The sequence below is a fragment of the Panthera onca genome, chromosome B2 (genome assembly GCF_046562875.1).
Source record: "Panthera onca isolate mPanOnc1 chromosome B2, mPanOnc1 haplotype 2, whole genome shotgun sequence".
NCBI lineage: Eukaryota > Metazoa > Chordata > Mammalia > Carnivora > Felidae > Panthera > Panthera onca.
In genome coordinates, this window is record NC_138343.1 from 109,508,857 (window position 1) to 109,534,325 (window position 25,469).

The following is a 25,469-nucleotide window of genomic DNA, read 5'->3' on the forward strand; positions in this document are numbered from 1 at the left end:
AGATGGTTATTTTTTTCTTGAAAATTTAGGAACTAAATGTTTCTTATTTTAAGGACTAGGAAATAGAAGAATATTTGCAATTTTCAACAAAGAAATGTAAGGTATAATAAATATTAATAAAAATAATCACTAAAGCTACTTGAATAAGGATAATAGTATTTTACCGCCTTGTAACTTGGCAAAGAGACTGCATGATAGCTGTCTATGGGTCTTGCATTTTACTTCTTAAAAAAGTAACTATTAGAAAATGTAATAGATATATTTTCTGAAACAAGAAAAATCTGTTTTAAAAATGAATAGGTGAGGCACTTGTCTTTATACCCATTTGTAAGCATTAAAATGTTCCTATTCAGCATATTTTACAGGGAAATTACCTATGTGGTGTACCTTTTTGGCAGTAGAATAGTAGCTATAAATATCCACGAAGGTCACCTGTTCAATTTCTTCTTTTTCAAAATACTTAATGGGCTCCTTTGGTTTGAGACATTTTAAAGATAGCAAAAGTATATGCTGCTTACTGAACCCATATTTATAATCAACAGTTAATTTATAGTCATTATATATACCACAAACTAGAAATAATATATAGAATCAATGAAAATATTCTGATATTAACTAATAGTATTTCTCCTAAAAACTTTAGCCCCAGAAATAGAGTGAAATATCTTGTCCTCATCCATATCACATTCTTTCATTGTTCCAGAACTCAGCAACATTCTATTCCAATATGTAATGATCTTAATACTTCTTGATAACAAAATTAATATTCTAAATAAAGGCTTTTCTCTAGCTTCTCTGTTAAAAACCTCAAAGTTTGGTAGTTAAAATTACACAAGCCCCACAAACCAAATTTCCAATGCTCTATATCTTTCCCTCATTTTTATTCTATAAATATATGAATGTTGAAAATTCAGAGAAGACACTTATTATTGAAAATGAAAATATTTCACTCATTTCTATAATCAAAGTGAGGGAAAATGTTCTCTGGCTTTGAAGGGAACAGTCTTATGGACCTTTATAACTTTATATGAGGTGTTGTGGGGGTGGTAACATAATATATTTCAGACTGTTTTCTTGAAGACAGTTTCTTTACCATGAAGAACTCACTCAAATTTTCACTTTTCCACTACTAAAATATTGTCTCTCAACTTACTAGCTATGTCTTTTGAAATTATAAACACACAGTTACATCAAGATAATGGCTTTTAAATTTTATGACCAGTGATGATCTGTAAATTGCTATTAAGCAAGACAGTCCCACCATCACAAAATGGTCATAAATCATTAATATTGGAATAAGGTCTTAAGGAAGGGTGCAGGTAGTAGGATGAGAAAGGAGATCAGGACTTAAGAATGACTCCTACCTGAGGAAAGAAACCCTGATAGTCTCATCTAAGGATAAGTTTTATCTTCTCTATAAATATTTGAAGGAAAACAAAGGTATCAAATAAGCATGTGAATTGTCATAAAAGTTTTTTAATGTTTTATTTTAATTTTCAGAGAAGAGAAACACAGAGCACAAGTGGGGGGTGGGGCAGAGAGAGAGAGGGAGACACAGAATTCGAAGCAGGTTCCAGGCTCTGAACTGTATGCACAGAGCCGCATGTGGGGCTGAAACTCATGAACTGCAAGATCATGACCTGAGCCAAAGTCATAGGCCCAACCAAGTCAGCCACCCAGGCTCCCCTGTCATTAAATGTTTTTAAAATATATTATGTTGCAGTGTACAATATTATACAATATGAAATAATGAAGGTACCTTAATTTCTAAACATTTCATCTTTTTTAATGTTTAATTTTATTTTATTTTTATTTTTTATTTATTTATTTATTTTTTTTTTGAGAGAGAGGCAGTGTGAGCAGGGAAGGGGCAGAGAGAGGGAGACACAGAATCTGAAGCAGGCTCCAGGCTTTGAGCTGTCAGCACAGAGCCCAATGTGAACTCAGGAACCACGAGATCATGACCTGAGCCAAAGTCAGACACTTAACTGACTGAGCCACCCAGGCGCCCCTTTCATCTTGGTTTTTTTTTTTTAAGTTTATTTATGTATTTTGAAAGACAAAGAGAGAGCATATTTGGGGGAGGGGCAGAGAGGCTGGGAGACAGAGAATCCTCAGCAGGCTCCTCATTCTCAGTGCAGAGCCTGAGCAGGGCTCCAACTCAGGAACCATGAGGTCATGACCTGAGCCATGAGATCATGACCAAGAGTTGGACACTTAACCAACTGAGCCACCCAGGCACCCTTAAACATCTCATCTTAATTGTAAAGTTTAAATTTTGCAGTACTGTCATTCTTTACCTAAACTTGTCCTGTGTTAATGTTTATTATACATAAATACAAAGAAAATAGGTGTGATATGCTGAAATATGTACATACAAGAAAAAGAAACACAAATGAAAAAATAATACAAAGCTTCAATGAATTTTTCCTATTATAGCTAAGTGGCTTGTGTTATGACAAGGAATACAACACACTGGTAAGTTACATGTTTCTACTTCCTCCCTGTTAGTCAACAAACTAAATGCAAATGTGTCAAGCCATTTTCAGTAAGTATAAGAATCAGACCATTATTTGTTAGGAGTATCCAGTGGGGAGAATTTTGATAAGAAGTAAAGAAACATTTGTTAGATGGAAAGTCTAAATCTCCTTATGGTAATTGAAACCGCCTACATTTATCTGAGGTCTTCTATGGCATCACAGAGCTTTTGCTTAACTACTTGATTGCTTACGTTTTTATCCAGCTCAAAACACAGGCTTCTAGGTTCTGAGTGTACACTCTGAATCACAGGCAAAATCTTGCCTTCAGAACACAAAAACAACTAACTATAGACAGTCATTCATTCTCAATTTATTTTACCCATTAAATAAATTTACTTTTTAAATATTAACTTCTAGCTAGTTTCTCCGAAATATTTAGGAAATACAAAGATGCATGCAATAGGGTTCCTGCCTTCAGAGACCTAACCAAACAGTTGAGACTAATAGATATGAAATGGAAAATAATAAATAATAACACAACAAAGTAGGAATTTAAGTTCACTTAGTAGGATTTAAGTGAATTTTTATTTGAGGCTAAAAATCAAGTGTCATATAAAATTTCCCCATTGATTTTAGAGAGGTATTACTCTCTAGATTCGAAAAGCTGTTAATGTTTTGCTCTTCTTATGATGAACTGATGGTCTCCCAGTGACAAGTTGTGTTTTATCAACTAGTCTTTATCTCTTAAGAGATGAATCTGACTTTTTTCAATCTATACAATGATGAGGCATGTCATTCAATCATTGTTTTTTGCCCTAAATTCTGTAGTTATATTCTGCATTATATTACTTGATCAGTATAAAAATATTACTGAATGACTTCAGGCAAGCTGAATTTTTTATAACCCTCTCCCAGATCAGATTAAAGAGGAGAAGAAACATTCAAATAAACCTTTTATCACTGTAGGGGTTCTATTTAATGCAATAAATTTACATTCTACATATTGCTATCAAAACTCTGTTTTCTTAGATTTCTTTATACTCAATTAATAGATCTTCAAGCCATTTTAGAAAGGATGCAGGATTTAAAAAAACATAAATACAAATAAGCTCACATCAAATGGAGAATCTGTAGAATAATAAATTTTGATCTTTCTTTCTTTACCATTTAGAGAAATAAAAGAACTAATTTCTCCAGTTTTCAAAACAAGAGAAAAACCACATAATAAGATGGGGTTCTAATATCTGGGCACATGTTGAAGAATATGAGCCCAGACAACAAAGCCTGGTGACATGTGACTAATGATTGTGAGAATGCTGTTACACACACACTCACATTCATGTACACATGCACACACACACATGCTCACATGCTTATTTTCTGTGCTTAATTGAAACTGATTCATTACAAACAATGCCAACAGCTCTGCATAATTACTTTAAAAGTGAAAAGAAGCCCAAAACCAATGAATGAGAAAAAGAGAGAAAGAGAGAGAATTAGCTGTCTGATTCCAAAAGCATCCATCTTCTGATCCCATTGCAAATAGCATACTATTGTGGGCTAAAACACATGAAGGATTTTGAAAATATGTATTATTAAAGGAAGCCAACATGTTTTCTTATTAAATTATTTGAGGGTAAACATTCTAAGATATCCCATTTCTCTCATATTACAAGTGTCTTTACAAAAACAAAAGAGAAGGTACATGTAAGCCACATTTGGGGCTTGAGGGAACCCCAAGTTCTTAAAAAAACACTTTTAAACTTCAAAGTACAATCAGCTAAGCTAGAAAGCAAGGCATGTCTCTAAAAGAGCCACTATTGTCAAATTCTTGGGATCTTGAAAACCAAGTGAAAGGAGATAAAAAAAAAAAAAGAAAAGAATTCAAAAAATGATTAAAGTTAAGATCTAGCTCTTGAAATGATCTTTATCAAATGACAAAAATCCTTTAAAAAAAAAATTAAACCTGGGGGTGCCTGCGTGACTCAGTTAGTTGAGCGTCCGACTCTTGATTTCAGCTCAGGTCATGATCTTGCAGTTTGTGACATAGAGCCCCACATCAGGCTTGAGATTCTCTCTCTTCCTCTCCCTCTGCCCCTCCCCTGCTTGCACAAATGCTCTTTCACTTTCTAAAATAATACATACATACATACATACATACATAAATATCAAAAAACAAACCTAAATTTGAGCAGCCTAATCATTAGTTCATGCTGAAAAAAATCTTGCCCAGCAACAGTGTAATAGGAGTCTAAGAGTATGATGATTTAAAGATACTCAAAATTGGTTAAAAAGATGGTGAGAGAAAAAGAGAGCAAAAGATGATGATGGGGAGGATTTTATAATAACTTGGTTATATAAACCAGTGAACATGAATTCCTTTAATAAAAAATTGAAATAGAGCAGAAAGAGATTAGCAGGCCCAACAGAAACCCACTAAAAAGACATGCAATTGTCTCTAAAATCTGTTACAAGTAAGAAAAAGAGAAACCTACTCCTACTTCCTGGGCAATAAAACATGGAAAGCTTCATCTGAAATAAGTGAAAAAAGACAGAATCCTTAAAATAGTTATGATCCTAATTGTCTTTAAGTATCCCCTGTGATTACAGAAGAAAATTGAAATCATTAGTGCTTGCCTTACATATATAAATACTGAGTAACATCTAAAATTATCCAACTAATTGAGCTAACCCTCAATCTAGGTATAGAAAATTGCATTACTTTCTCATTTTACAAAGATAAATTTAAGGATTAAGTTTCAAGCTGCAATAATTTTAGCAAATTTTATAAGGAATGAAAATAATTGTGTAAAATAAGATTGGATCTTGAAAGCAATAAAGGATTTGTATCATTTGAGTTGCTTAAAATATTAAAGTTAGGGGAGCAGGATGTTTTTCTTACTTAGCTTTAAAGGTTCTGAAGATAATTTTGATGCTGGTTTGAAGGGGCACATGCACCCCAATGTTTATAGCAGCACTATCAACAATAGCTAAATTATGGAAAGAGTCCAAATGTCCTTTGATTGATGAATGGATAAAGAAGATGTGGTGAATATATATATATATATATATATATATATATATATATATATATACACACATACACACATATATACAATGGAATATTACTCAGAATATTATATGGAATCTTGCCATTTGCAACAACGTGGATGGAACTACAGTGTATTATGCTAAGTGAAACAAGTCAGAGAAAGACAAATACCATATTTCACTCATATATGAAATTTAAGAAACAAAGCACATGAACATAGGAGAAAGGAAGCAAAAACAAGATGAAAACAGAGAGAGACGCAAACTATGAGACTCTTAAAGACAGAGAACAAATTGAGGGTTGCTGGAGGGACGTATGGGGGGAATAGGCTAAGTGGGTGATAGACATTAAGGAGGGCACTTATCGTGATGAGCACTGGTTGTTGTAAGTAAATGATGAGTCACTAAATTCTACTCCTGAAACCAATACTACATTGTACGTTAACTAACTTGAATTTAAATTTAAAAAGGTAAAATTAATTTTGAAACTATCCCATCAATTGAAAGTTAAGAGCTCAATTTTTAGTACTTAAATTGTTTTACTACAAAATGTAAAACAGGACATAGTTTCAGCAGTTTAAACTATGAGACTGGAGGGGCGCCTGGGTGGCTCAGTGGGTTTATTACCGACTTCAGCTCAGGTCATGATCTTGTGCTTTGTGGGTTCAAGACCCTCGTCGGGCTCTGTGCTGGCAGCTCAGAGCCTGGAGCCTGCTTCAGATTCTGTGTCTCCCTCTCTCTGTCCCTCCCCTGCTCGCACTCTGTCACAAAAATAAATACACATTAAAGAAATTTTTTTAATAAAAAAATAAATAAATAAACTATGAGACTGGAAACGCTTACCAGTGATAAGCAAAATGTTATATTTTATTAACTAAGAGCAATATTGCTAAATATAATACGTTTATTTAGTGATTGAAAAAGAAAAGTGTAAAACAAACATTTTTTTTAACTTCCAAAACCTTAGTATTTGAATAAGAAAGACAGAATTTTATATAAAGGATGAACCAACAACCTTAACCTTTATCCTGGCCTGCCAAGGTGTTTTTCTAGTCAACTAATATTCACAACAATTTTTTAATTACCTCTAATTGAATCTTCAATCTTCCCCATAACCTATCCCAGATCCCTCATTTCATTATCAGCAAATAATTATGTCTCTTATATAGCAAGGAAAATGCACACCATTGGACAGGGACTCCCATTCCTCACAAGGAATCTATACACCTGCTCGTACCTTACCCACCCTTTCCTCCTGGACTACTGATCTAAGAAAGGTGCCTCTCTTTTATTCTAAGGCCAATACCTAACACGTGCACCAATGCCCATCCCCTGCTCCTTTACCAGAAACTCTTACTTACTTATTGTATTCTCCACTTGCCCTACTTTTCCATCAGTATGATAAACAGTCTCAAATATCTCTTGCCTTTAAAACTTTCCCTCAATTCCCCTCTAGCTACTGTCCTATTTCCCTTCACAGCAAAACTTCTGAGGAGTGTGGCTTTATATTTATGACTTCCCTTTCCTCACCACTTTCTTAGCTTTCTGCGGTCTGTGTTCTATTCCCAACCACTCCCTCATATCACACTTTGACTAGTCATCAGTGTACTCCACATTGCTAACCACAGCAGTTACTTTCAGCTCTCATTGTGCTTAAGCTTTAGCAGTAAAAGCCAAAAGAGTTCACCACTCCTTGAAATGCTTTTCCTTTGGCTTTTGTGAACTGAATGCTCTTGGTTTTGCTCCCACCTCCCTGCACTCTGCTTTTCAAGACCCTCCATCAACAAGTCATTCTTTTTTTTGACCAGGCTTTCACTACTGGAGTTCTTTAAGAGGTCTTAGCCCTCTTATTCTTTAAGTTCACAGAGGGAATTACTTTGTCCTTTATAATAATAAATTTCTAATAGTAAATGGGATGGAGGAATTAATTTTTTTACAGATAAAAACAATGAGGCTCCGAGAAGTACAGTTATTTGTTCAAATATTCAGGAAAACACTTCTTCCCCAATTCAGATGCTTCCTTGTGGAAAGAACTCTGTTAGAGTAATAGTCTTGGCCTCTGTCAACCACCCTACATACTCCTCTCCACAGCAAGAAAAGAGGTTATCTTATCAGTATACTTAATACAAGAAATTGGGCAAGCTCAGATCCACATAATTCTTCTCTCTCTTTGGGATTTGCCTGCTTGCTGAAAGCAAACCTTCATCTACTCTTCCATGCCATAAATGTGAAGTGCAAGCCCTCATGGGGAAAAGCTCCCATTTTTCAGTGAATCTATGACTGGGTAACTGTAATCAGGGGGGAAATCTGAGAAAGCCCCCTTGGCTAACAGATTTAAATTACTTTTTTTTTTCGTTCTCTACCTGATGTTTGTTTCAATTAGTTTGGATCATGGATGAAGAAAAGGATTTTTATGCATTTATGTTCACAAAATACTTAGATTAATAACATGCAGATATATAGTCAGGAATATAGTTTTTAAGGCCTTCATGATTAATGGAACATAAAAGAATTTAAATTTTACAGCTAATAAAAAAACTTGATCTGCTAAATTCTTGAAATATCAAATAGATGGATATTTGAGCATCAACATAATAATATAGTAATGAAAATAACAGTAATGATAATATGGATTATAGCTCATTGAATAAAATAAGAATTTTAATTTGTTGATAATAAATGTATAGGTAGATAAAGGAGAAGGTAAAGGTCTTCCTTACATAAAATGTCAACTCACAAATGTAGAAGGAACATGGGTATCAGAAAAATCACCATTTTGCAACCATCAGAGTAAATATTTGTTCAGGCAAAAATCACCAATGAATACTAAACTCAGTGGGGGAAGGGGATGAATATCATAAGGAATAGGATATTTACACTGTCTCAAAATATACCCCCACAAATCACTTGATTAATTATAACATAAAAAACATTATACAGTGGAGAAAAAGGAAAAACTAGTATCCGCTATAGGGAGCAAACATTCATTCATGTACCTTAGGATATAGTATGCTGAGCAAAACATATCACTTCTGTGACATTCTAGCCAAAATTCATAACCCAAATCTAATAATGAGGAAACAAAAGATGAATCCAAATTGAGAAAAATGCTACAACATAATTGGCCTGTGTTCTTATAAACCCATGTCATGGAAGACAAAAAAAAAATGGCTGACAACCTATACTACATTAAATAAGGCTAAACATATATGACATCTAAAGGCAACAGGCGGTTCCTTCTAGACTAGGAAATACTCCCATCAAGGATGTTATTGGGATAACTGTTAAAATTGGAATTGAGACTACAGATTAAGCTAATGTATTAATGTTAAATTTCCTGAATTTGATGAAAATACTGTGGTCATAAGAGAAAATATCATTATTGTTAACAAATGGTCATTAGAGTGTTAAAAGATAAAGGTAAAATCTACTTTCAAGTTATTTAAAATATTTTTTTCAAAAAAATTATGTATGTGTGTATGAAAGAGAGAAGGAAATGTGGAAATATATTAAAAACTGGTAAATTTGAGTAAAGATCGCCAAAAGAATGCCATAGTAGCCATACTTATATCAGACAATCTAGATTTCAAAATAAAGACTGTACCAAGACTTGAAAAAGGGCATCATATCAAAATAAAAGGGCCTATCCACCAAGATCTAACAATTTTAAACATTTATGTCCCCAATGTGAAAGAATTCAAATATATAAATCAATTAATTACAAACATACAGAAACTCATTGATAATAATACCATAATAGTAAGGGACTTCAGGGACGCCTGGGTGGCTCAGTCAGTTAAGCGTCCGACTTTGGCTCAGGTCATGATCTCGTGGCTTGTGGGTTTGAGCCCTGCATTGGGCTCTGTGCTGATAGATCAGAGCCTGGAACCTCTTCAGATTCTGTGTCTTTCTCTCTCTGTCTGCCCCTCCCCCACTCACACTCTGTCTCTCTCTGTCTCTCAAAAATAAATAAACATGAAAAAAATTTTTAAAAATAGTAAGGTACTTCGGGATGAGCACTTGGTTGTATGTAAGCTATGAATCATGGGAATCTACCCCCAAAACCAAGAGCACACTGTATACACTGTATGTTAGCCAACCTGACAATAAATTACATTAAAAAAAAAAAAAAATAAAAAAAATAAAAAAAAAAAATAGTAAGGTACTTCAACACCACATTATAGCAATGGACAGATCATCTAAACAGAAAATCAACACAGAAACAATGGCTTTGAATGAAACACTGGACCAGATGGACTTAACAGATATTTTCAGAACATTCATCTTAACACAGCAGAATACACATTCTTCTTGAGTGCACATGGAACATTCTCCAGGATATATCAGCCAGATCTATCCGGCTGGGACACAAATCAGCCCTCAACAAGTTCAAAAAGATTGAGATCATACTGTGCATATTTTCAGACCACAGCACAATGAAACTCAAAATCAACCATAAGAAAAAATTTGGAAAGACAACAAATACTTGGAGATTAAAGAACAACCTACAAAAAAAAAAAAAAAAAAAGAACATCCTACTAAACAATGAATGGGCTACCAAGAAATTAAGGAGGACATTAAAAAGTACAGGGAAGCCAATGAAAATGATAACATGACAGCCCCACACCTCTGAGATGCAGCAAAGGTGGTAATAAAAGGGATATATATAGCAATACAGGCCTTCCTTTAGAAGGAAGAAAGGCCTCAGATACATAATCTAACATTACACCCTAAAGAACTGGAAAAAGAACAGGAAATAAAACCCCAAACCAGCAGGGGATGGGAAATAATAAAGGTTAGAGTGGAAATCAATGCTATCAAAACCAAAAACAAAACAAAACAAAACAAAACAGTAGAACAGATCAATGAAACCAGGAGCTGCTTCTTTGAAAGAATTGATACAGAATTGATAAACCCCAGCTAGTTTGATCAAAAAGAAAAAGGACAGGACTCAAATAAATAAAATAAAAAATGAAAGAGAAGAGATCACAGCCAACACTGCAGAAATACAAACACTAATAAGAGAATATTATGAGCAATTATATGCCAATAAATAGGGCAATCTGGAAGAAATGGACAAATTCCTAGAAACATATAAACTACCAAAACTGAAACAGGAAGAAATAGAGAATTTGAACAGACTGATAGCCAATAAAGAAATTGAATTAGTAATTAAAAACCTCCCCAAAATCAAGAGTCCAGGGCCGGATGACTTTACAGGGGAATTCTACCAAATATTTAAAGAAGAGTTAACTCCTATTCTTTTGAAGCTGTTCCAAAAAATAGAAATGGAAGGAAAACGTCCAAACTCATTCCAAGAGGCCAGCATTACCTTGATCCCAAAACCAGAGAAGACCCCACTAAAAAAGAGAACTATAGACCAATTTCCTTGATGACCATGGACACAAAAATTCTCAACAAGATACTAGCCAACTGGATCCAACAATGCATTAAAAGAATTATTCACCATGATGAAGTGGGATTTATATGTGGGATGCAGGGCTGGTTTGATATTAGCAATCAATCAATGTGATACATCACATTAATAAAAGAAAGGACAAGATTCACATGATCCTCTCAATAGACACAGAGAAAGCATTTGACAAAATACAGCATCTTTTCTTTATAAAAAACCTCAGGAAGGAAGGGATAAAAGAATCATACCAAAAAATTATAAAAACCATATATGAAAGACCCACCACTAATATCATCTTCAATGGGGAAAAACTGAGAGCTTTCCCCCCAAGGTCAGGAACATGACAGATGTCCACTCTCAACACTGTTATTCAACATAATATTGGAAGTCCTAGCCTTAGCAATCAGACAACACAAAGAAATAAAATGCATCCAAATATGCAAGGAGGAAGTCAAACTTTCACTCTTCGCAGATGACATGATACTCTATATGGAAAACCCAAAAGATTCCACCAAAAAACTGCTAGAACTGATCCATGAAGTCAGCAAAGTCACAGGATATAAAATCAATGCACAGAAATCGGTTGCTTTCTATACAGCAATAATGAAGTAGCAGAGAGGGAAATCAAGGAATCGATCCCATTGACAATTGCAACAAAAACCATAAAATACCAAGGAATAAACCTAACCAAAGAGGTGAAAAGTCTATACACTGAAAACTATAGAAAGCTTATGAAAGAAACTGAAGAAGGCACAAAAAAATGGAAAAATATTCCATGTTCATGGATTGGAAGAACAAACATTGTTAAAATGTTGATATTACCCAAAGCAATCCACATATTCAGTGCAATCCCTATCAAAATAACACCAGCATTCTTCACAGAGCTAGAACAAACAATCCTAAAATTTGTATGGAACCAGAAAAGACCTGGAATAGCCAAAAGCAATCTTAAAAAAGAAAAACAAATCAGGAGGCATCACAATTCCAGGCTTCAAGATGTACTACAAAGCTGTAATCATCAAGACATTATGGTACTGGCACAAAAACAGACACATAGATCAATGGAACAGAATACAGAACACAGAAATGGATCCACAAATGTATGGCCACTCCTTGACAAAGCAGGAAAGAATATCCAATAGAATAAAGACAGTCTCTTCAGCAAGTGGTGCTGGGAAAACTGGACAGCGACATGCGGAAGAATGAACCTGGACCACTTTCTTACACCATACACAAAAATAAACTCAAAGTGGATCAAAGACCTAAATGTTAAGAAAGGAAACCATCAAAATCCTAGAGAAAGCAGACAAAATTCTCTTTGGCCTTGCCTGCAGCAACTTCTTACTCAACACGTCTCCAGGGGCAAGGGAAACAAAAGCAAAAATGAACTATTGGGACCTCATCAAGATAAAAAGCTTCTGCAGAGTGAAGGCAACAATAAGCAAAACTAAAAGGGAACCAGCAGAATGGGAGAAGATATTTGCAAATGACATATCAGATAAAGGGCTAGTATCCAAAATCTATAAAGGACTTATCAAACTCAACACCCAAAAAACAAATAATCCAGTGAAGAAATGGACAGAAGACATGATGAGACACTTTTCTAAAGAAGACACCCAGATGGCTAACAAACACATGAAAAAATGTTCAATATCACTCATCATCAGAGAAATACAAATCAAAACCACAATGAGATACCACCTCACACCAGTCACAATGGCTAAAATTAACAACTCAGGCAACAACAGATGCTGGTGAGGATGCAGAGAAAAAGAAACTGTTTTGCATTGCTGGTGGGAATGCAAATTGGTGTAGCCACTCTGGAAAACAATATGGAGGTTCCTCAAAAAATTAAAAATAGAACTACCCTATGATCCAGCAATTGAACTACTAGGTATTTATCAAAAGGATATAGGTGTGCTGTTTCATAAGGGCACATGCACCCCAATGTTTATGCAGCACTATCGACAATAGCCAAAGTACAGAAAGAGCCCAAATGTCTATTGACAGATGAATTGATAAAGAAGATGTGGTATATATATATATATATATATATATATATATATATATATATATATATATAATATATATATATGTAATGGAGTATTACTTGGCAATCAAAAAGAATGAAATCTTACCATTTGCAACAATGTGGATGGAACTAGAGGGTATTATGCTAAGTGAAATTCATCAGAGAAAGACAAATATCATATGATTTCACTCACATGTGGAATTTAAGATACAAAATAGGTGAACAGAAGGGAAGGGAAGCAAAAATAATATAAAAACAGGAAGGGGGACAAACCATAAGACACTCTTAAATACAGAGAACAAACTGAGGGTTGCTGGAGGGATTGTTGGTGGAAGGATACGCTAAACGGGCAAAGGGCATTAAGAAGGACACTTGATGGGATGAGCACTGAGTGCTATATGTAAGGGATGTATCACTGGATTCTTCTCCTGAAATCATTATTGCACTATATGCTAACTAACTTAGATGTAAATTTAAAAAATATATATTTGAGTAAAGAGTTTCTACTTCTTTGTGATATGCTTGCAACTTTTCTGTAAGTCTGAAATTATTTAAAGATAAAAAGGTTTTTAAAATATTTAAAAGATAAATCAAATAGCTGTTCATTAAAAATACTTTCATATTCCTAGTTTAAATCATTTTCACTTTTCAGAATGCATTCATACACATTCTCTGCCTTGCTCATACATCCATCTCACAAATACAGTATGCAAGACTATAGTGTCTGTTGTGCAGGTAAATATAGCAGTAATGATCAGAGAGGCCAGACCACTTCCCCTGAGCCTCATTGCTGTGAGTGACAAAGTCAAAGATAGAACACATGTACTTTCACTCATTGTCCAGTCTTCTCTCCACTATATTATTTCTTAATGTCTGACCAAATAATGGGATTTTTCAGGGTCACCTCAAATATATAAGTGCATTAAAGTTTAGAGTTAAGAAAATATGAGAAATGTATTCGGTCAATACAAATATCTCTATTTCAGAGAGCTTCAGAGACCAATATATACACAAAGGTAGGTCAACCATGTGTTTAACAAATATAAATGAAACACAACCAAGAAAAATGCCCTATGTCACCACCATGCAGCATTCATAATTTTATGAAAATGAAATCATGTATATCAGAAGTGCAATTGTACTAACATTGTATTCACATATGCAAATAAATATACTGCCTCAATTTCTAGAGCTAACAATCTTCCTAACTCCTCTATGTAACAAGGAAATTGGAATTGTTGATTAACAAAATCTGCCTCTTCTACTTTAAATAGTCTACTTCAGTTCAAATACTCCCATCTATTTAAAATTTAGCTCTGTGGGGATACAAGCTGGTGTAGTCACTCTGGAAAACAGTATGGAGGTTCCTCAAAAAACTAAAAATAGAACTACCCTACAACCCAGCAATTGCACTACTAGGCATTTATCCAAGGGATACAGGTGTGCTGTTTCTAAGGGACACCTGCACCCCCATGTTTATAGCAGCACTATTAACAATAGCCAAAGTATAGAAAGAACCCAAATGTCCATCGAAAGATGAATGGATAAAGAAGATGTGGTATGTGTGTGTATGTATATATATATATATATATATACATACACACACACACACACACACACACACACACACACACACACACACAATGGAGTATTACTCAGCAATCAAAAAGAATGAAATCTTGCCATTTGCAACTACGTGGATGGAACTGAAGAGTATTACGCTAAGTGAAATTAGTCAGAGAAAGACAAAAATCATATGACTTCACTCATATGAGTACTTTAAGAGACAAAACACATGAACATAAGGGAAGGGAAACAAAAATAATATAAAAACAGAGAGGGAGTCAAAACAGAACAGACATACATATGGAGAACAAACTGAGGGTTACTGGAGGGGTTGTGGGAGAGGGATGGGCTAAATGGATAGGGGGCACTAAGGAATCTACTCCTGAAATCACTGTTGCACTATATGCTAACTAATTTGGATATAAATTTTAAAAAATAAAAAATTAAATTAAAAAATAAATAAAATAAAATTTAGCTCTGTATTTGTTCTCATTTAAAGAGTCTTTTGGAATGTTTAGCATTCCTAGGGAAATACTCAGTCTTTAAGAGTTCCCTCACGCTCTTCCCTTCAAATGGCATCTGACTAGGTGAGGGAATGTGCCCCATTCCCACAAAGGTTGGGATGGGCTCTGATGTCGCAAGGAGAGACCTTGTACTCCTACCTGGTTTCTGCTGGGTTAAGGCCACTCAAGTCTGCTGCCTGCATGGGTGACTGTGGTCTGCCTTTTGGTGGTTCTCCTATGGGCCTGCAGTTCCTCCTGGTCTTCTTAGAGACCCATATATCTGCCTGGATGTTTCTATAAGCCCTTATCCCACCCTTGAGCGTGGATCTGCAGAGTGCAAGGCTAGTAGTCAGGAGTGGAACACAACAGAACACTGCCATCCAGTCCTCTGCCAGCTCGGCATCCCTCTCTCCCCTCAATCCACTAGGGCCTAAAGAAGGGGACCTCTCCTTTATTCCCCTATTGTTTTGTTTTGTTTTGTTTTGTTTTGTTTTGTTTTGTCTTGTTTTGTTTGGCCAGGACTTCCTTCTCACATCCCTCCTCAGATTACAGATTCACGATTCAACCTCAGGACCCAACAAAGGGGAAAAACCCAATAAAGGAGTACCTAATGGAGGTATAAAAAATCTAATGTGTCCATTACAGACATATAAACATTTGAGTATGTCTCCTAGCTAGGCAGAGTCCAGGAATGAGATAGACCACATTCTGCCAGAGCTACTCTCAAAAGACAACTTTTCCACCCTTTTGGGGTTATTTGGAGTTTTCTTATGCATGCATAAATTTTCAGTTCAGTCAAAGTTAAATAAAATCTAACTGAGCAAACAAACAAGAGGAGAGGCAGATCACCCCACCCCTACTGTCATTCCATTCTGGCACATAGAACATGAGCATGTGTGACAGGCACCTGCATGGGAGACATTCCTCCTTTCACTCTCCAGGATAAAATGATTAAACAGTATCAAAATCTTTGCTCCCAAGTTGACTCTGCTGCAGCTTGAAGCTTCCATATGTTCTTTTTATACAAATACGTTTCACTTGGTAGGTTTTGTCATATATATTTTTTTAATTTTTTAATGTTTATTTATTTTTGAGAGAGAGAGACAGAGTGCAAGCTGGGGACAGGCAGAGAGAGAGGGAGACACCGAATCTGAAGCAGGCTCCAGGCTCTGAGCTGTCAGCACAGAGCCCGACACAGGGCTCGAAACCACCAACCGTGAGATCATGACCTGAGCCAAAGTCAGACGCTTAAACAACTAAGACACCCATGTGTCCTGTCATATATTTTAAACATAAAATATATACCATTATATTTTCTTCACTAGCTCCATAATTAATAATTAAAAACTAAAACATTTGATTATATGCAGAGATCCTTACAGACTCAAATTGAGTTAGAGGAAGGCTCAATATGCCTAAAGCAGTACTATTTTCATGTCCTTAAATTCCATCTCTTCTAATGTCCTTTTTCCTGAACATAAATTCACTGGCCAAACAGTAACTATTATTTCACAGGTAATTTGGTGAGGCTTCTCAGAGTCAAAAAGGAAGGCAAAACATAAATGGAAAGTCAAACTTTTATCATAAAGTCAAATCATACAAATAGAACAAAGACCAGATAAACTATTGGAAACTTTATTTGAAGCAAAGGAAGACTTGCATGGGTGAAAGGCAATGAGCAAAAAGAAATAAAACTTCAGATAGTTATGAGCTTATATCTTAACATAATCTTACCAGGCATAATATTGAGTATTTATCTAATTAAACATCTACAGTACACAATTTGAAAGAAAGCCTTAACCTCTGAATAATGGAAAATGTTTCCTAAGAAATTCTGGTCTGTTGAAAGAAGGAAAGCCATGCTATGCTCATCCCTAACCATAAAAGGCAACTGAAAGGTGACTTCAGGATCCGTTATCAACATCTCTAGTCTGTTATTTTGTTTGCTGCTTTTTTGTTTTTCCTTTGGGGAAAGACTTTTAAGTATTTCAAGGAGGTTATTTATTTTCATATATACTGCATAAAATTAAGATAGCTACGTAATGCAAATTAATTACCTTAGTTAGCTAAGGCTGGCTTTACAAAATATCATAGACTGAATGGCTTAAACAGCTGACATGTGTTCTTTTACAGCTCTAGAAGCTGGAAATTCCAAGATCAAAGTCCAGCAGGATTCAATTTCTAGTGAGAATTCTCTCCAGTTTTCAGATGGCTGCCTTCTCACTATGTTCTCACATGGCAGGAGAGAATCAGAGAAAGAGACAGAGAGATGGATAGAGTAAGAAAGAGAGAATCTCCTTCTTCTAAGGCCACAGTCCTATCAAATTAGGGCCATCCTTATTAACACATTTAACATTAATTATCCCCTAAAGAATACACTTCTAGATAAATCACAATAGGAATTAGGGTTTCCACATACAAATCTTGATGAAGAGACACAATTTAGTTGATAACATTAATCAACAAGTTTCTTAGAAATAATCTTTTGGATTATATAATACTATTTTCTACTGATACTTCTTGACCCTAGTAAAAATTACATAAATAAATTAGTGTCTTGATTGAAAATGATGAAGGCCAGGGGTGCCTGGGTGGCTCAGTCAGTTAAGCGTCTGACTTCAGCCCAGATGATGATCTCACAGTTTGTGAGTTCAAGCCCCGCGTCGGGCTCTGCACTGACAGCTCAGAGCCTGGAGCCTGCTTCAGATTCTGTGTCTCCCTCTCTCTCTGTCCCTTCCCTGCTCACGCTCACTCTCTCTCTGTGTCAAAAATAAATAAACTTAAAAAAAATGATGAAGCCCAGAATTATGAAGTCTTGTTGACCCCAAGGTTGAGAAGCAAATGTTAGTAATTTTCTAAGCTGGAGGGATTTATTACCAAATGTTTGAGACCATGATTTGAGATCATTATTTAACAGGTCACTGCTAGTATAATTATCAGGTCTTCACCTCTGAAAGTTGAATGTCCAAATATGTGTTTTCTTTACTTCTGCTGTGTTTGTAACCCAAGGTTTAAATATCTACCCTAAAAACTCTGAGTTTATCTTGACATTTTACTTAACAATAGGAGTCAGTTTTCCTCACCATAAAGTCCACTGGGTTTATGGAGGAGCCAGTGATCATCAAAGCCAGAGTCAGGCAATGAACTGGAAGAAAGCATGTTATGAAATTCTTCTGTCAAATCCACTAATAAAACAAGACCAATAAAAATGAATTCATGTTTATTTTTTCCCTTATTCTTACTTTGACTTTTACATTCTTTTGATCCTTATATCTATGACTGAACAATATCAGATTTGACTGTAAGACTTATAAACTATTTTCTAAAATATCTGAAACAAAAAGCAGATATCTTCCTCTTGTGGTTTAGTATCTATTTGCTGAGAGCAAAAGATGTCAGAAAGTAATGCACCTAGGCTTTCTGCCTTCTGCATTCCAAGTCCTGAACAAATTTATATAACGAACTAAATTTCCCCATGAAAATAAATTATTTCCTTTGCATATTTGAAGATGCAGATGAAAAAGTTAAAAGCACACTGAAGGACCTCAAATATTTTACCAGTTAACAACACTTTTTTAATAGAGGATCTGACCAGATAGAAGTTAAATTGTAAGCAGTATTTATGAAAACACCATTTGCTTTTGTAAATGATGCTATTGATCGTCTATAAAAATGGAAAACAAGTATAAAATGCTTAAATCAAATCCCACAGTTAGCTATCTAAACGGCATTCTTTTATTTTGGTTTTTGTTGATCCTTTTTTCAATTTTTTTTCAATTTTTTAATTTTTTAATTTTAATTCCAGTGTAGTTAGCATACAGTTTATATTAGTTTCCGGGGTACAATGTAGTGATTCAACAATTCCATATATTTCTCAGTGCTTATCAAGATGAGTGCACTCTTATGTTTTAATCTATACCATATTTTTAATTTGTTTTTAAAGATTTTGTTTTTAACCCCATGTGGGGCTCGAACTCACAATCCCAAGACCAAGAATCACATGTTCCTCTGACTGAGCCAGCCAGGTGCCCCTAACCTATATTTTAAAATCTGAAGATAAAAAGCCAGAATATCAGATTTAGTTTTTTTATTTTCCTGTAGCCACTCATCTTCAGAGGATATACCAAGTGCTGTCAGTGTCAAACAGAAAGAGAACAAAAGGGGTTTAGATAATCAGTTCTCTCTAACTCATGTGGCTGTCTCAGCCATCTGACAAAACATGGCAAATAGGAATAGTAAAAAGGGAAAGGCACAAAAGAGATCAGAAAGTCAAAGCTATCTTCCTGTGAAAAGAATCTAATGTCAACCTGCTGTTTCACCATTGATGGGGTGAGTATTTATTCCTTGAGATCTCTTTAGCTGGTTGTTTGTTTTTTATTATTTTTTTAAATGTTTATTCATTTTTGAGAGACAGAGACAGAGTACGAGCAGGGGAGGGGCAGAGAGAGAGAGAGGGACACGGAATCTGAAGCAGGCTCCAGGCTCTGAGTTGCCAGCACAGACCCCGATGCGGGGCTCAAACCCACAAACTGTGAGTTCACGGCCTGAGCCGAAGTCGCTCACTTAACTGACTGAGCCCCCCAGGTGCCCCTTTTTAGCTGGTTTTATTTTGTTTCTGGTATCTAAGTAGGTTAAAGATAGACTCTGTGTATTTAGCGCCTATGTTTATTTCTTAACAGCAGGTTCAGATCATTGAACCAAGACCACCAGCTCCGAACTCAAATCCTTACACATCCATCCAATTGTTTTAAACATAGCCGAAATAAGTGTATTTTTAGCAATACAGAGCCTGGCTGCTTTGCATACTCCACAAAACACTCAACATCTGACAGCCATAGGTTTCATGGCTATGAAACACCCCAAATTATTATTGTCCTTCTGAGTTCTCTGACCCAGAGACTCCCACTCTGCTCACTGTGTTGCCAAGCAACATCACCTAGACACCATCACCTAAACATTAATTTCCCTCTGTGATCCCCCTCTCCCCAAAGAGTTACCTTGTCCTCTTCCCCTTCCAGATGGTGGCCCTGTGCTACTGTCTCTGGAAGGTCTTCTGCGTCCAAGTTTGTTATATATTATTGTTATCTCACGGTTCTGTCTATTCCTTGATCAGCCCCCAAATCCTCAAACTCACCACAGTTTCTTTATGTGATAGATTTACGGCAATTTGAAAAACGAAATTATGGTTGTATCTAGCTTATCACTACAAAGGAAAGGGCAATGTAAAACCCAGGTGGGGCAATATGTAAAGTATAAGTGTACATTTAATGGATCATAACTGAAAAAATTTATCATAGATTGTTTAAAATATATATATAGGTCCAAGTATAATTATAAGCAGTTTAACTTGATAGATCAATTGAAAGCAAATGAAAGAGAAATTAAGTAATATGACAATTATATTTATCTTAGTACACATTTTGGAAAATTGGAGGAAGGGTCTATTTCCCTGTAATAGAATAACAATAAGAAAGCTACAGTTCATGGATTGGAAAAATTTTTCTGTGAAAGTTTAGATAGTAAATAATTTGGGTTTTGCAAGCCACATATGAGCTCTGTCTCCTACTCCTTTTCTGCTTCCTTTATCTCCTTTTCTTCTCCTCCTTTTTCTCTTCTCCCTTTTCTTGCTCCTCTTTTTCCTCCCAGTTCTCCTATTCCTCCTCCTTCTTGTTTTTCTTTTTTAGCAACCCTTTAAAATGTAAAAACCATTCTTAGCTGACTGGTCATACAAAAACAGCAGCAGTTTGGATGAGGCTCATAGCTATCTTTGCCAACCTCTGATATAGATAAACAAAACAAAGCTAGTATCTTTACTATTTTCCAATATACCATAATGTCTACTTATTTTCTATTTTCATGCCTTTGAATTTGCTGTTTCTGTCATCTGGATTGACTGTCTCTCTTTCTTCGCTAATTTGAGCCACATATCCTTTAACACAAAATTCACATTTCACTTCCTCCAAGAAACTTATCTGACCAACATATGGTAAAACTAATATTTTTGTCATGAATATAATCATAGAAGTCTATGAAAAATCATATAATTTGTTATTTGCATTCACAATTCCAGACACCAATATCAAGTTGCCTCATGTCCAACTTATCAATAGCTTCACTGATCATGTTTCAATATTGTAATTATTTTAAAATCATGCCTACTGTGCTCTTTAAATTTCAAATTAAGTGGATCATATTGCTTTTAAGTGGACCATATTGTTTTCCTATCAAGATTAATTCTACTAAATTAATATATTTGTTCTGACTGGTGGCTTTAAAACAAGTATAAAGTAAAGGAAGTTTTGCGTCTGCTTAGGATCAGAAAACCACAAGAGAATGTTGCTATCAAACATTTTTCTCTAGTCCACAGGAGAGATGGGGTTGCAAAGCAAGTAAATGCACTGAATTCGAAAGAGTGACAAAGTCTGAAGAGAAAATATCACCTTTCACAAAGCATATGAGGATGAGGTGATCACCATAAAAGTAAGAATAAATCACATTAAATTTTAACAAATTCTTAAAGTCTGAGGATTGACTGGTATATAAGTTTGGAAAAACTGAAATCCCTAGAGAGAAGTATATTTTGTACTCTACAAGCTTTTTTCCATGAGCCTATCTCATGAAAATTTCAGGGCAGGGCAGGAAACCAGAGAGAACCTCCCTCAGTAACACAGATATGTGGGTGATCAGTTACTCCAGAGAAACATATATAAAACATCTATGTGCTTTCTCAGTTCCTTCTCTTGTCAAAGGAGAAACCACTAGGTTGCTGATTAAAGACATGAAGTGCCACTGCTCCTAAGATTCAGGTAAAAATCCTGTTTCTGGGGGTGTGGTAGAGGCATAATCCCATCTGCTTCTGGGAAATAAATAGGAATTCCTCCTGTCTCCAAGACATGGACATATCTACTATTCCTGAGGGATGAGGAGAAAGGGAGGAAGCATAATTTTCTGCTCCTAAAAGAGGAGCAGATAAATCTCTTGGACTCAAGATCTTACACTGATACAAAGCAGAGGGCTGCTACTGGTGAAAAAGCAGGAAATACTCTCCTACCCAAGATTCTCAATATATAAAAGGCTGGGTTTGGCTGACATGAGAAAGAAAGCCAGGTCTATGAGAACTTCACCCCCAAAGCCCAGGACCATAGAATTCACCTAAAAATGAATCTAGACCAGGATAATAGAGTACCCTCCTTTCCTCACATGAGCAGCAATCAACAGCAATCTATTTGTAGGAGAGGGGTAAGAACATGCAGAGATCGTCTATAGTACAGACATGAAAGGACTGCTGAAAGCTGAAGGTGGAGGAGGAACATTGAAAGAAACCCCCCAGCACTCCATACTCCACTCCTACCACAAGATAACAACAGCTCACCACTATAGGAATTCAAAGCCTGTGGTACAATAAAGATTAAAACACCAACAACTAAACCCAAACCTAAGTCAAGTACTGACAAAATTGACTCATCCCTCCATACTAACAACCTGACAGAAGAAATGTCCTCATTTCTGAGATAAAATAATTATTACTTCAGTCTTTACTGTTCTTCAGTACACAATGTCTGGCGTTTGGTCAAAAATTATGAGATATGCAAAAAAGCAAAGGAAAAATTTCATTGTCATTGATAAGCCCATCAATAAAATTAGACTCAGAGATGTCCCATATGGTGATACTATCAAACAGCATCGTTTTAAGTACAATTAATATGTTAGCAGATCTTCTAGAAAAAGGTGAACTATATATAAAAACAAATGGGAAATTTCAGTAGTGATACTGAAACTATAAAATAAGAGTCAAAAGAAATGCCATAAATATTACAAGCATAATATCAGATATGGAGAATTTCTTTGACATGTTTATTAACCTACTGGACACAGCTGTAAAACAGTATACCCAATAAAAAATATATACTTTTTAAGATTTAAGATAAAAATTTTTTCAGGAAAAAAAAATCATTGCCAGCAGACCTTCACTTCAAGAAATGTTAAAGGAAATTCTTCATTCAGCAGGAACATGAGACCAGATGGAAATTTGAATTTATACAAAGAAATGAAAAGTGCCAGAAAAAATAAAATAAAGGTAAGCATAAAGATTTTTTTCTTACCTGTGATGACTTTAAAAGATAAAAGACTGCCGGGCACTTGTGTGGCTTAGTCAGTTAAGCATCTAACGTGTGCTCAGGTCATGATCTCATGGCTCGTGAGTTCAAGCCCCACATCAGTGAGCTCATGCCACACTTCAGGTGAGCTTGAGTCCTGCTTCAGATGAGCAGGAGTCCCACTTTAGATGAACACAAGCCCTGCTTCCAGTGAGCACCACCTCTCTCTCTTCTCTCTCTGCCTTTTGCTCACTTGCACCCTCTCTCTCAAATATAAATATATAAATAAATAATACAGGACTGTCCAAACCAAAAATAGTAATAATGTATTATGGGATTTTTTTGTTTATTTATTTATTTTGAGAGAGAGGGCAGGAGGGGCGGAGAGAGAGAGAGAGAGAGAGAGAGAGAGAGAGAGAGATTTGAGAGAGAGAGTGCAGACTAGATGCGGGGCTAGATTCCACCACTGTGAGATCATGACCTGAGCTGAAATCAAGAGTCAGACACTTAACTGACTGAGCCACTCAGGCGCCCCTGTAGGATTTATATTATACATAGAAGCAAAATGTATGCCAAGGATAACATAAAAGATAAAACAGACGCACAGAAAAAACTCTATCTGAAGGTAAATTATGAAAAATTAAGATGTATATGGCAAACCCTAGACTGAGTATGTTAAAAAAAAAAAGGTAAAGAAAAAAAAGACAGAGCTAATAAGCCAATAAAGGCGAAAAAATGAAATCATAAAAAATAATTAGTCCAAATTAGAGCAGTGAAAGAAAGACAAGGGAGACAAACTGATACAATAGAAAGCAAATAGCAAAATGGTAGATAAATGGCCACCCTATTATTAAACTAATAATTATATTAAATGCAAATAGTCTAAACTCTTCAATTAAAAGGCAGGCGTTATCAACTTGGATTAAAAAGAAACAGCCAACTGTATATTATCTACAAGACACCTTTTTGACAAGGTCAAATAAGTTACAAGTAAAAGAAAAGAAAAATATATATTATTCAACACTGATCAAAACAAAGTTGGAATGATTAAAATCATATCAAAATAAATATCAGAATAAGTAAAAATTAAGGAAAAGAACAACATTACATAGTGGTACAGAAGTCAATTCATCAAGAAGATATATTAATCTAAATGTACATATCCTTAAGGCACAACCCTAAAATATACAAATCAAAACTGATAAAGTTAAAAAGGGAAATAGACAAATTTATTGTTAGACTTCACTTCTATCTGAATCACTGTTAGTACAAGTGAGAATATCAGTAAAGATATAGACAATTGGGACAGTACTATAAACCAACTTGACCTAATTGACATTTATACAATACTTCATCTAAAAATGGGAAAATAAATAGTTTTTTCATATGTTCATGGAAGCCCCACAAAGATATACTGGGACGTAAAACAAACATGAACAATTTAAAAAATTTAAATCATACAGAATATGTTTTATAATTACAATGGAACTAACCTAGAAATCAGTATGAGAAAAATGCCCGGAAACTCCTCAAATGTTTGTAACTGAAGAAACATTTCTAAGTAACCTTTGGCCAATGAAGAAAACAAAAGGAAATTATAAAATGTTTTGTGTTGAGAAAAAAAAAAAAAGAAAACACAACACATCAATATTTGTGGAATAAAGCTAAAGCAATACCTAAAACATAGTTTCTAGCATTAAATGCTTAAATTTAAAAAGAACAAAGGTCCCAAATCCATATTTTAAACTTCGATCTGAAGAAACTAAATTAGAAGACCAAATTACAACCAAAACAAGAAAAGGAAACAATAAAACACACAATACCATAGATAGATAGATAGATGATAGATAGATAGATAGATAGATAGATAGATCGATAGATAATGTATATATATATACACATATATATATGGTATAAATTCTTTATTCTCAAATACGGATTTTCTTTAAAATTATCATCAAGGGGCACCTGGATTGCTCAGATAGTTGAGTGTCCCGCTCTTGATTTTGGCTCAGGTCATAATGTACCAATCATGGGATCCACCCCCGTGTTAAGCTCCTCACTGAGCATGGGGCCTGCTTAGGATTCTCTCTCTTCCTCTCTCTCTGACCCTCCCCCACTAGCGTACACAAACTCTCTTTCTCTCTCTGTCTCTCCCTCTCAAATAAAATAAAATAAAATAATCATCAAAACATTTAAAGGCAAAATAGAATTGACAGAGGGCGCCTGAAGGCTCAGTTGGTTAAGCATCTATCTAACTTTGGCTCTGGTCATCATCTTGCATTTCACGAGTTCAAGCCCCACCCTGACATCTGTGGTGATAGC

General features: G+C 35.2%; 1 long non-coding RNA gene across 1 annotated transcript in view; it reads left to right on the forward strand.

Moving 5' to 3' along the window:
- LOC132666486 (uncharacterized) overlaps positions 1–23,114 on the forward strand; it is a 55,119-nt gene extending 32,005 nt beyond the window's left edge. Inside the window, exons 3-4 of the long non-coding RNA XR_014137672.1 lie at positions 21,409–21,528; positions 22,989–23,114. This is a non-coding gene — a long non-coding RNA (uncharacterized LOC132666486). The remainder of the gene's footprint in view (positions 1–21,408; positions 21,529–22,988) is intronic.
- Positions 23,115–25,469: the final 2,355 nt, after the last annotated feature.